Source organism: Podarcis melisellensis (assembly GCF_964234715.1).
Source record: "Podarcis melisellensis genome assembly, chromosome: 14".
Classification (NCBI taxonomy): domain Eukaryota; kingdom Metazoa; phylum Chordata; class Lepidosauria; order Squamata; family Lacertidae; genus Podarcis; species Podarcis melisellensis.
Window position 1 is genome coordinate 46,136,868 of NC_138546.1, and position 11,500 is coordinate 46,148,367.

Here is an 11,500-nt window from a genome sequence, read left to right on the forward strand (position 1 = left end):
CAAAAAATGTGGTAACATTGGGGGAATGACTAAGGAAGTCGAATGATGAGTGGGGAGGCCAGTATAAATCCACCATGATTAGTGCATTGCTGTCACATCAAGGATATGGAATATACCTGCAAACAGCCGCAACCACAACAGTCTGGAGGGGCTCTGAGGCTGCTGGTTCTTGTCCAATACAACCTTGCTCAAGTTGTCTCTACACCATCAAGCCAAATCAGCAGAAAGAGTCACAATAGCTCAGCTCCCTATTCCGTCATTTTCCCATGACCCAAGTTTACTGTTAGTATGCATACAGGTATACATGGTCAGACCAGTGACTTTAAAAAATAAATGAATGTATTTTTATTAAAGATTTATTGGTTTACAAAAGTGTGTGCAATGTCTCTTTTTTCAAGTTACATTTTCTACAGATCAGTTTCATTTGTTGAGACAAGTGACTTTCATGTACAAACACACCGCATTTTGAGCCAACCTTGTAGGCTTTTTCAGTCTCTGGTGCCAAATAACTTGACCAGACATTGGCAGCGGGCACCATGAGTTGGAGAAATGGGTACCATTTGCTACTCTGCCTCTGGCAGCAAAATGTCTTGAGCCAGCCCTCCGCTAGTTATATCTCCATCATTTAGTTCCCAGGCAAGGAAGAGGTCAGTTCCACCTTAGCCTTCTGTGAATTACAGTGGTACCTCAAGTTACAAATGCTTCAGGTTACAAACTCCACTAACCTGGAAGAGTTACCTCGAGTTGAGAACTTTGCCCCAGGATGAGAACGGAAATCGTGTGCCGGTGGCGCAGGGACAGCAAGAGGCCCCATTAGCAAAAGCACGCCTCTAGTTAAGAACAGTTTCAGGTTAAGAACAGACCTCTGGAATGAATTAAGTTTGTAACTAGAGGTACCACTGTACTTAGAAACATCTGGGCCACTGGCGGCGGCGGGGGGGGGGGGGAGCTAGATTGTGTTCAGCTGAGGGGCAAACAGAAGTAGGGGTACCATGATAGAGACCGTGGTGAGGGTGAAAGGGAGGGCGAGAGTGAGACTGAAGGGGAAGGTGACCCTCATTTCACTTTCCCCTTTCCCTTGACTACCCCCACCACTTTTACAGGTGGGGGATCGCGCACCAGGTGAATGCAGGGGGCACCTGGTTCTCCCCCCCCCTGAGATTCTGCATCCGGGGCCATGGCCCCTATGGTCCCCCACACACCGTGTCAGGAGTGTGTGCAGGAGCCAGGCCCTGTGATTGGTAGGGCCTCACAGGACTGGGGCCTGGAAGGGCAAGGCACATCACACAGGTGAGGCTTGACAGGAGACTCGTAGCACCTGGTGGCAAGGGCCGGGAGGGGTATATAAGACCAGCATTTCCCTCTGGCTCTTCGCCACAGCAACATGCTATCCACCACCTACCTGTGCTTTGGCTTCCTGACTCCTGGTTTCCTGATTTGTGGACTCTTGGCTCCCTGACTCCTGGACTGCTGACCCTGGACTGCTGATTCCTGCTCCCTGGTCCCAATGTACCAAGCCGGGACTCCGACCGCCTGTAACCCGGACCGTGACACACTGACTGCACCCCTGGCTGCCACCACCCTCTAATTCAGTTATGCCACACCTCATGCCAGCTAATTCATGCTACACCATACCCCGTATGGTAGCCATTTTGTGACTACACCAACCTCTAAAAGGTTGGTGACACCTGGGAGGATTTTGACCTTTGCCAAAGGCTGGGGCTGCCTAGGGGTCTACTGGGCTGCAGGTATCATGAAGGTCCAAAGTCATGTAGGTGGTCCAAGTTCTAAGGGGGCACCTCACACCATTCATTCATCTAATTTAGCCTTTCTGTTGAATTTGTGATGGCTTGCGTCATTTCAGCTTGTCACAGTGTTTCTGTTCCCGTGTCTCACTGGGAATGCGTTTGGGTCAGGTCTGTCATTTTTGCACCCAGGGCTGGATTTAGGTTTGATGAGGCCCTAAGTTACTGAAGGTAATGGGGCCCTTTATATGTCCAGCTGTCCTTTGTCAACAACAAATTGTTGATTTTTTTTGTGTTGAATATATGCTATATGGAAATTTATGGGCCTAATATGTATCTAAAGCCATTTGCACATAACAAAATATGTATTTTGTCAAAGTAATTGTTGAACTTAAATACAATTAAGAAGTATATTAATAGTGAAATAATTATTAAGCTCTAACTGTATGTAGGTTTTATTTTATTTGTTTTTTATCTTATATTTTGGAAATGTACATCCAGGATTTGTTTCTTTAATTTTGGGGGGGCCCCAAGAGAGTGGGGCCCCAAACTATAGCTTGTTTGGCTTACACGTAAATTCGGCACTGTTCACACTCACACCTGTTTCTCCATGAATTTTGGAGGACTCAGGCAAATGCGAGCAGCCTCTTTTCATTTACAGATCTTCTGTTCCGAATGCTTTTGACAAGACTGTTTTCTAAGGGAGGCATCCCTGCAAGAAAATGTTTGCCAACGTTTACAGATTCCGGGTGGTTAGTTCCACCATCCCTCTGTTAACGGGGGTAGGGTCACTTTTCTCCCAACCCTTTATCGTCATTGACCATAGAAGTGGCCATTGGTGCTGCATGCTCCAATCTAGGCAAACAGAAGAACGCAAGAGTCCACTAAATGTAAAGTGCTGGAAATTCCAACCTTTTATTTACTACATTTTTGCGACTACATAAATGCTGAAACATTTTTTTTAACACTGAAAAGCATAATGACATCATTTGCTTTTGTTCTTTCTGTTTTTTTGCTTAGCAAACACCGCCAATGATATTGTAAGTCATAAAGTGAAATCAGTAGCAAAGCTTAAAAAGGAACAAAAATAAATCTGAAAACAGTGCAGGAGGTACACGGAAACAATTCAAAACAATGCCTAGTACATTATCTTTTTCTTCCTGATGCACATGGAAGTACAGGAACAAATGCTTGGCAAAGGGGGGGGGGGGCTCAATAAGTGGGAACAAGAGCCGTATCTTTTGAAACTGAAATGCAGCAGCAATTCATAAATGACAGTTGTTTTCTATAAAGAAAAGAGACAACTTATTCTTTTTTTAATTTTTTAAAAACTTCCTCCTGTTTTTCACTGCTATGGAAGAACATTCTCTAATTCAGGGAAATCCCCTTGAGTTGACTGATACTATATCTGTTGATTGTCTTTTGGCTTCCTATACATTTCAAACAATCAAACTAACTTGAGCATGGAAACTGACGGGTAGAGAAACAAACAGAAAAGAAAAAGGCTGTTGAAGACAGAAAATGGAATGAAGTTACAAGAGAACATCAAAATCCAAACTTTTGAAGGCAGAAGGATGGATGGATGGATGTCTTTTGGAGGGACACAAAACACAAAAGTGATGAACCAATGCAACCCCAACTTGCAAGGACAATGTTTATTCTTTTACAGAGCAATCCCATATAGTCCTATTCTGAAATAAGTCCCATTGAGTTCTGTGGGTTAGGATAATGGACCTAAAATGGCTGTGCATTGGTGCAGAATGTAGTTCTTTATAGTAACACGTGGAAAGAGGCCTCAGTCCTGCATGACTTGCAGCTCAGCTGCTGCTGCAGCTGCCAGTGACAGCAGGAGTCCCTGCACATCGCCCTTCCCTGCTAGTGAATGCCTTCCCATGACTCTGCGTGAGTCTGTCTACCTCCTGGCCTTCACATGGCATCAGTGATGCTCCTACTGTGCCAAACAATCAGGAAAATCAAACCACACTGCTGTATTTTATTTTATTTTAATTTTATACTTCTGAGCCAGTTGCCAGAATTTTGTGCTGACTGCAGAACTGGCTGAGTTAATCATTTCAGTAAAGCACATCATTTTCACTCAGCCTGTTTATGCCAATGGTGTATTGCCGGGTTGTGAAGTGTGCCCTCCTCAACTTGAGGGCCTCAAGGCAGGACTGGTGGTAGCTGGGTGGGTGGGAGTTGCTCTCATTTCCACATTGATGCACAACTCCTTTAGCTCGCAGGAGAGCCCAAGCAAACATTCGGCTGGTTCTCTCTGCCTGCACCAACCACAAGAGCAAACTGAAAGCATTGGCTCTTGGCTCTGCTGCTGCCTGAAGTTCTTTGGTGCCCCCTTTTGGCAATCTGGCACCTTGGCATAAGGGCAGAATGGAAAAGAGAGTTGCACGATATAAGGTGCTGATCCAGACTTGGGCTCTCTGTACATGGAAGGAGCAGGAACACAGCCAGTATTTTACTTTGTACAGTTCTAATCCTGGACTAGTGGACTGGCTACTTGATTCTATGCATGTTTACTCAGAAGTAAGTTCCGCCGAGTTCAGTCTGACCTCTTCCCACATACGTGTGCATAGGATTGCACTCTAAAACTTTCTCACCCACAGCGAGCTTATTGCACAGCTTTCATTTAAGGATTAAACAAAACAATGAGATTACTCTAGGGTAATGAATGTCAGAGCCACATTATTGCTCCATTTCACTAACTGTAGTGTAATATGTTCATTTAAGGCTGCAATCCTGTTCCGGTCATACCACCGTTTAATTCAAGCAATATATTGCGTGAAATGCACCGGGAAAGAACACTAATTATGTGAATTTCGTATTATGTTGATATACAACCTTTTAATGGAAGCATGTTTGCTCAATTTATACCTTAGAATGATCAAGACCAGCTCTTTAAAAGCAATCAGCCTTTATAGTCCTAAAACTGCATAGGCAATGCAAACTTTAGCATGGTGACAACAGAATATGCAAATAAACATAACTCCTTGGTCAGAGGCAAGGAAGTGATTGTTTCTTTCCCACCTATTCTTTGCAACCAAGTCTCTCACCTTCTATATAGGCATTCAAACTTTTTAAGCTGAATTCACCCCAGCTAAGTAAATATTTGTATTTCATGGTAGTTTGGCATGTTCTTTAAAGGGATATTTATCCACAGTGCATTCAGTGCCAGAAAGGAGACAGAGGGGATGTTATCCCTGACAGCCCAGCTATAATGGTCATCATCTCTCGCGCCACAATCCAGCAGAAACTTGCCTGAAGACAGCCTTTGGGAGGGTGTAGTACACCCCCACAGTATTCCCAAATGCCCTAGATCTGAAATGAATTACAGTCTGTATCAGTTTTGCCCCACTTGAGGCAAGTTCTGAAATCCCTGTACTTCATTCCAAGCCGATTCTTGAAAACTCTCATGAAAATGTACCCTGCTGTGTGGTGTTCATTGTCCTGCCTTTTTCTGTGACTAAATAGAAAATGGAGGGGAATGAGCTGTCTGTTCCCCAGAAGGTCTGGAGTACCTAATCCTTAGGCTTATTTGAGCCTGGGAGAATTTTTCTCCCTTGAAAGGCCAGAGTCCAGCCATGGTGCATTCAGCATAAAGGTGTTGGCTTAAGGGGACTATACAGGCTTCAGCCTCCTCCTTCAATGTAGCAGCACCCAGGAGACAGAGATCACGGGTCTGGCATGGGCACCAGGAGGGATCTAAGTGCATCTTGTATATGCTGCTGGGGAACACCCTAGATGTGAGCTTGCACAGCCCACAGGCAGAATGTAAATCCCAGAGGACATTGTGGACACCCCACCACCAGCATGCAAAATATTGCAGCATTTTTTTTGCATGCTAGTTTGTGAAGGATACATTATTCTTCCAGGACATTCCTACAAGCTGATGAAAGGGAAAGAATGTTCTCCCTCATTCTGAGATACCCATCTAGTAATAGCAAGTGGGCTGCATTTCCTGGGACCCCCGCAATGGCCAGAGAAAATCTGAGTGCATTGCCTTTGCCCTGTTAAAGCTGTTTGCTGTTGCTCGTCTATTGAAGGATAGGTCCATTTTCACGTTGACTTAGTTTCCTGCGTTTTGCTATTCTTATCTATATGAATGAAGAAGAACACAACCACCACCATCACAGCAACAACAAAAAGCAAAGTCTCTCACAAATGTGTGTGCTTTTAAAAATGGAACAAATGTCAAGCTCTTTGGGTGGGCAGTTCTTGCCCACAAAATAACCTTTAACGGAAAATGCAAATAAATTAAAGGGAGGGGAAACTTCATTAAGAGTGCTGTTCTGCATTCTATGTGACAAAAGTACTACCTTGAAACACTCATTTTGGCATGTACAAGTTATCTTGGAGGAAGGGAGGGGAACCTGGCAGTGTTCAGAATAATGCACATTGAAGCACTTGCTAAAACTGTCCTGAAGATCCAGTTGGAAAAAAACAGTCTTGTGAAGCACATGGAACTTCAGATGGTCATAACATCAGAAACACAAAATATTGTAAGATAAAATATTGGTTATTATATACAAGTTTGTCATAAGCTGCTCTGGTTTAATAAACATATATAAATCATAATTTCAATTGAAAGCATACAATATTAGAAAAAATAGGAACACATCTGTGTTTGTACCCTGTAAAAAGGACATTGACAAGTCAACAAAAAGTCTTCAAACCACTGGGGGGTGAGGAATCCCTTTCTCAAACTATTCAACAACAGCCTCAACATTCCAAACCCATTTTGAAGAAAGATCTTTGTTGGGTTATTGAGCAGTTCTGGCAAAACAGATGGAGGAAAGAAAACCCCGGCTCAAGCAAAATAACCCATACAAAGAAATCAAACTTCCCAAATAAACAGGACAAAACTTTCAAAACAACCTTGACAATTAGCAAACGAGTAACTTCTGCCTTAGCACATAGATTCTTTATACAACACAACCCTAATGATTTATTATTATATGAGGTATTTGGAGGAATTGATAAAAGTAAGGCACGGCCTGTCTAGGGAGAGGACTCAAGCTACTTGCAAGGGGAAAGGAGAAACCTTTGGTTTGTCAGCAAGGAAGTGGAAATCAAAACAAGTATTTTTCCTTTGGTATCAAAGAAAGTTTCATTGCATGATAGCATGGCAAAAAGCACCACGGTGAAGAATTATTCCGTTTATTTTTAATCAGTGGCCTTTCTATTAGGCTGAGGTATTCAAAGGTGAGATATAAAGAGGTCAAGAGCGGTTTAACACTTTGGTTCAAGCAAGGCACTCATCCTAGTTTATAAAGTTTGCAACACGGTTGCCTAGAGCTCTATTGTCACGGTTGCCATCATGGTTGTGATAAGCCAGTGTGGTTATTACAGATATGAATGAAGACAAATTTACACACTAAGTAAATGGAAACGGAAGATTTAGCAGAATGAGTTCCCTTTTCAGACTCAGGCCGTGCATGAAAAATCTTTGGTATTCTTTGGTTTCATCAATGCGATCAAAATCACCAGTGGAAATTGAGTGAGGTAGCATCTTTGGTTCACACTATAAATAGTAGAGCTTTAACACACTTTCCCCGCTTCTTTTCTTTTTTTTTAAGGTGTAGTGTAAGTATTCCTTCCTTTCTGCTTCTTTGTTTAAAGGAAATAGTTACAAAATGCATTGTAAAACTAACCCACAATAAATAACCCATAAAGCCAAAGAAAGACTCCCAGTTGGCCTCTAGGGCGATTGAATGCATCCCAAACACAGTTAGATAGCTTATTGCTTTCTCTTTGTTCGTTAAATGCATAGTGTTCACATCCAAAGGAAGAAAAAATGAGGAGATGGGACTATCCCTTTGTGAGGAACAGGTTTGTTCAACTCTGGTGAAGAACTGTGTCTTAGGACTCTTTGGTATAAGCAAAGCCAACAATGGACTTTCAGTCCATTTGGGCAAAATGTTCATGTGGACTTGGACCAGATTCTGCAACACCTGACAGTATATAAACACCTCACACACCCAATAGAACTGAACGTCATGAAAGTTCCCTTTGCCATTAGTGGGGCCATTCATGTGGTTAAGGCAATGTGCTGCGTGGGCCGACGCCTGAGATACAGCTGCAGGGAGGCAACTTAAAAATAAAGGAAATATTCTGCTGTTCTGCTTCGTGTGTGAAGAAACATGAAAGCCTGTCCTTGCTGCAATGTTTGGGATATTATTATTTTTAAAGCATTTTTGTGTGGGTTGAGATATTTTGAGTTCAAAACAAACTTTTAACACTTTGGTGAGCAGTAAATTAAATGCAATTATACTCTTCCTGGTCTCCTTTACTGCAGCTGGAGTGTGACTAGTCAGTTCTACATTGTTTATGATTTCAGCAAAGTTATCACATAAGAAGACTGAAGTTCTTGTTACTCCCCCATCAACTGGTATTCAGAAGCATATTGATGTGTTTGAAGTGACCACCTACCTCAGCTTTAACCAATTTATATGTTTTGGTGTTGGTGGCATGTGTCTTCACAGAACCCCCAAGACGATAAGAATTTGGAGGTAAAACATTATAGGGGCTTATAAGGATTGTGGGGGAGGGGGAAGCCTATAAGAGGCTGGCTGTAAAGGTTTCTGCAAGAGTAAAATTAGATAACCAGCCTGCGCCACTTAATGGGCCACTTCAAGTATTAGGGGTTAAATTCTAGTTTCAGGTTTGGCTTTACTAAAGACCCTTGGCTGACCAGAGCAAACATGGCCATTCAAAATGTATGGTGGCAAATTGCCTTGGGCAACATGAGAAGCGGGGTTTGGGAAAGTACAACGTTATGGGCCTGATCCGACCAATGTGTCTGCATAGACCTGGGAAGTGCATTGATTGGCAGGAGAGGAAGCAAGTTGCAAGAGCAGATTCTCGCAGCAGATGAGGTCAATTACGTTGGGGAATGATGCATGCAGAACCCAATTGCACAACCCATTTCCCACCCAGAAGGACATACCTAGGGAGGCCAGCTCCCAAAGGAATAGCTAGGACCTACTTGTGTGAGAAAAGCTATAAAATATATGGGGCGTTTCTCCAAAAGACATTTTTTATACATACAAGCAGCCCACACATCAGCTGGCAGTTCTGCATGTACATGGATACAAAGATAAGCTGGCAGCACTTTCTGGCACTGTGATCCTTTTCCAGTTGTTAGGTAAAGGTAAAGGGACCCCTGACCATTAGGTCCAGTCGTGACCGACTCTGAGGTTGTGGCGCTCATCTCACTTTACTGGCCGAGGCAGCTGGCGTACATGTGGCCAGCATGACTAAGCCACTTCTGGCGAACCAGGGCAGCGCACGGAAACGCCGTTTACCTTCCTGCCGGAGCGGTACCTATTTATCTACTTGCACTTTGACATGCTTTCGCAGGAGCAGGGACCGAGCAACAGGAGCTCACCCCGTCGCGGGGATTCGAACCGCCAACCTTCTGATTGGCAAGTCCTAGGATCTGTGGTTTAACCCACAGTGCCACCCACGTCCCAGTTGTTACGAAGGTACAAACTGCTGATGGCTGCATCCACAACTGCTCAGTTCACACATTACATTTGTCCAAAGAGGATGGCCTGTATCTTGAACAGAGCATTTGGGGAGAATCAAATGATCGCTTGTAAAAGTCAATGAATTCTAAATATAAACATCTAGCAAGAGATACTGAAATTGCATAACTGGGTAAAAAGCGTATGCTGGTATTATTCTCTTTGGTTTTAGCATGTTGTCTCAAAATACATAACAGAGGAAATAACACTAGCCTGTGGTAATGTAGTTTAAATATTCCTCCATTTCTGGATTTTTGAGGTTTAACAAAAGCAACATTTCCCTAAATTTTAAAATCATAAAGTGAAATAGTCACAAATCATATCACAAGTGAAAATTGGCTTGTCTATATTTTAAAAAATGAATCCAATGAGGGCAGGGTGGGAGGGACAGAAATATCAAGCTAAGTTGAGATTCAACTACTTAAATTAAGTTTTAGTTTATTCCATACCCTGAAATGTGCCCTCTCTCTGTTGCATAATATATTTTGAAAGCATATTTGGAGGCAGAAATCTGTGCACATCTGATCAGTATGACTGGTCAGAGTACATGGGACTGCAGTCTTAAAGACCTGACCACAGGTCTCAACACTCACAGAATCACAGAATTGTAGAGTTGGAAGGGACAACTCCCTGCAATGTAGAATCGCAACTTCTTCCAATTAAGCTGAAACTCAAAATCTGCTTCTTTCAGATACAGTACTCAATGAGCAACCCTGATGCTGTGGAACAAAGTGTAAGCCCTGTTTTCAAAATAAGTTATACTAAGTGCTACCAGTAAGTAGCCTCTTTAGGGAGAAAAGGTTTGCAGTGGAGAATTTGGTTCAGTTTCCCACAGTCAAGAGCTTTCCAAAATATTTACGGCTTCCTTGGTCTCTGTAGAGTCACCCCAAGCTTATTTTACTGTGGTACCTCTGGATGCGAACGGGATCCGTTCCGGAGCCCCATTCGCATCCTGAAGCGAATGCAACCCGTGTCTGCGCGTGCGCGCGTCGCGATTTGTCGCTTCCGCGCATGTGTGGGACGTCATTTGAACGTCTGCGCATGCTAGAGTGGCGAAACCCGGAAGTAACGCTTTCCGTTACTTCCAGGTCGCCGCGGAACGTAACCTGAAAATGCTTAACCTGAAGCACATTTAACCCAAGGTATCACCTGTATGGTCAAAGTCTGGCCCTGTTGCATTGCACTCTGTAGGCCTCATCACACTCCTTTCATAGGAGTTTATCTTGGGGGGGGGGGCTGGGGCTAGGGCTGGGGGGATATGGATTTAACATGACAATTTTTGTAACTTGATCCTCTAACTCCAACCCTGATTTACTAAAACAAAGTGTTTCATATCAATATCCCAGGATCTAAGAGATATATGTGCACATTTACATATCTATTGTCCTATGCATTTTGTGTTTTTATCTTGTATTTCTTATGCTGTGGACTGCCCTGAGATCTACGGACAACCGGGGGCAGGGGGTGTACAAATTTGATAAATAAATAAATAAATAAGCGAAAGACAAGCCAAGTCACCAAATGTAAACACTGCTGCTTCCATTACGTGTTAAATGGAAGTTTTCATTAGATGGGCAAACAAATTACTTGCAACCATGCATTCAAAACTTTTCATTCACAAAACAATGTGCCTGTTAAATCTTATCTGTATAGAACTCTCTCAAATAAATAAATAAATAAATAAATAAATAAATAAATAAATAAATAAATAAATAAATAAATAAATAAAGTACAAAAACAAAACCCTGCACTCAGGGAACAACCTAGTAAGCGCCAACAGAGGAATGAGCCAGATTCAGTTGTTCGCGGTGCCTAAAAGAGGTTTGCTCTTGGTCTCTATGAGATATAATTCCCAAATGACAAGCTTATATGGGCTTTAGTACAAATACACCATCTGATTCATAGCCCAGAAGATTCTGTATTTCAGCCGGTGATGAAATCCTGAGCTTACTGCGATGCCATCCTGTCATCTCTGCAACACTAGGGAAATGTCATGGTGCTGTTGACATTGGGTTGCTTATCTTGAGCAATAGGTCAAGTGGGTTTAACTTAAATTTGGTTTAAGCTTTCACACAACTGGTGGCACTCCAAACTGCCTCTCCCCCTGCCATCCTAAAAGAAAACATTGTGACGCCTGCTTCCTAAGGGAAGCAACAGAGGTTTCTTCATTTACTTTCAATATCATTAGAATTCCTCCCTGGTTTTAACCATATCATC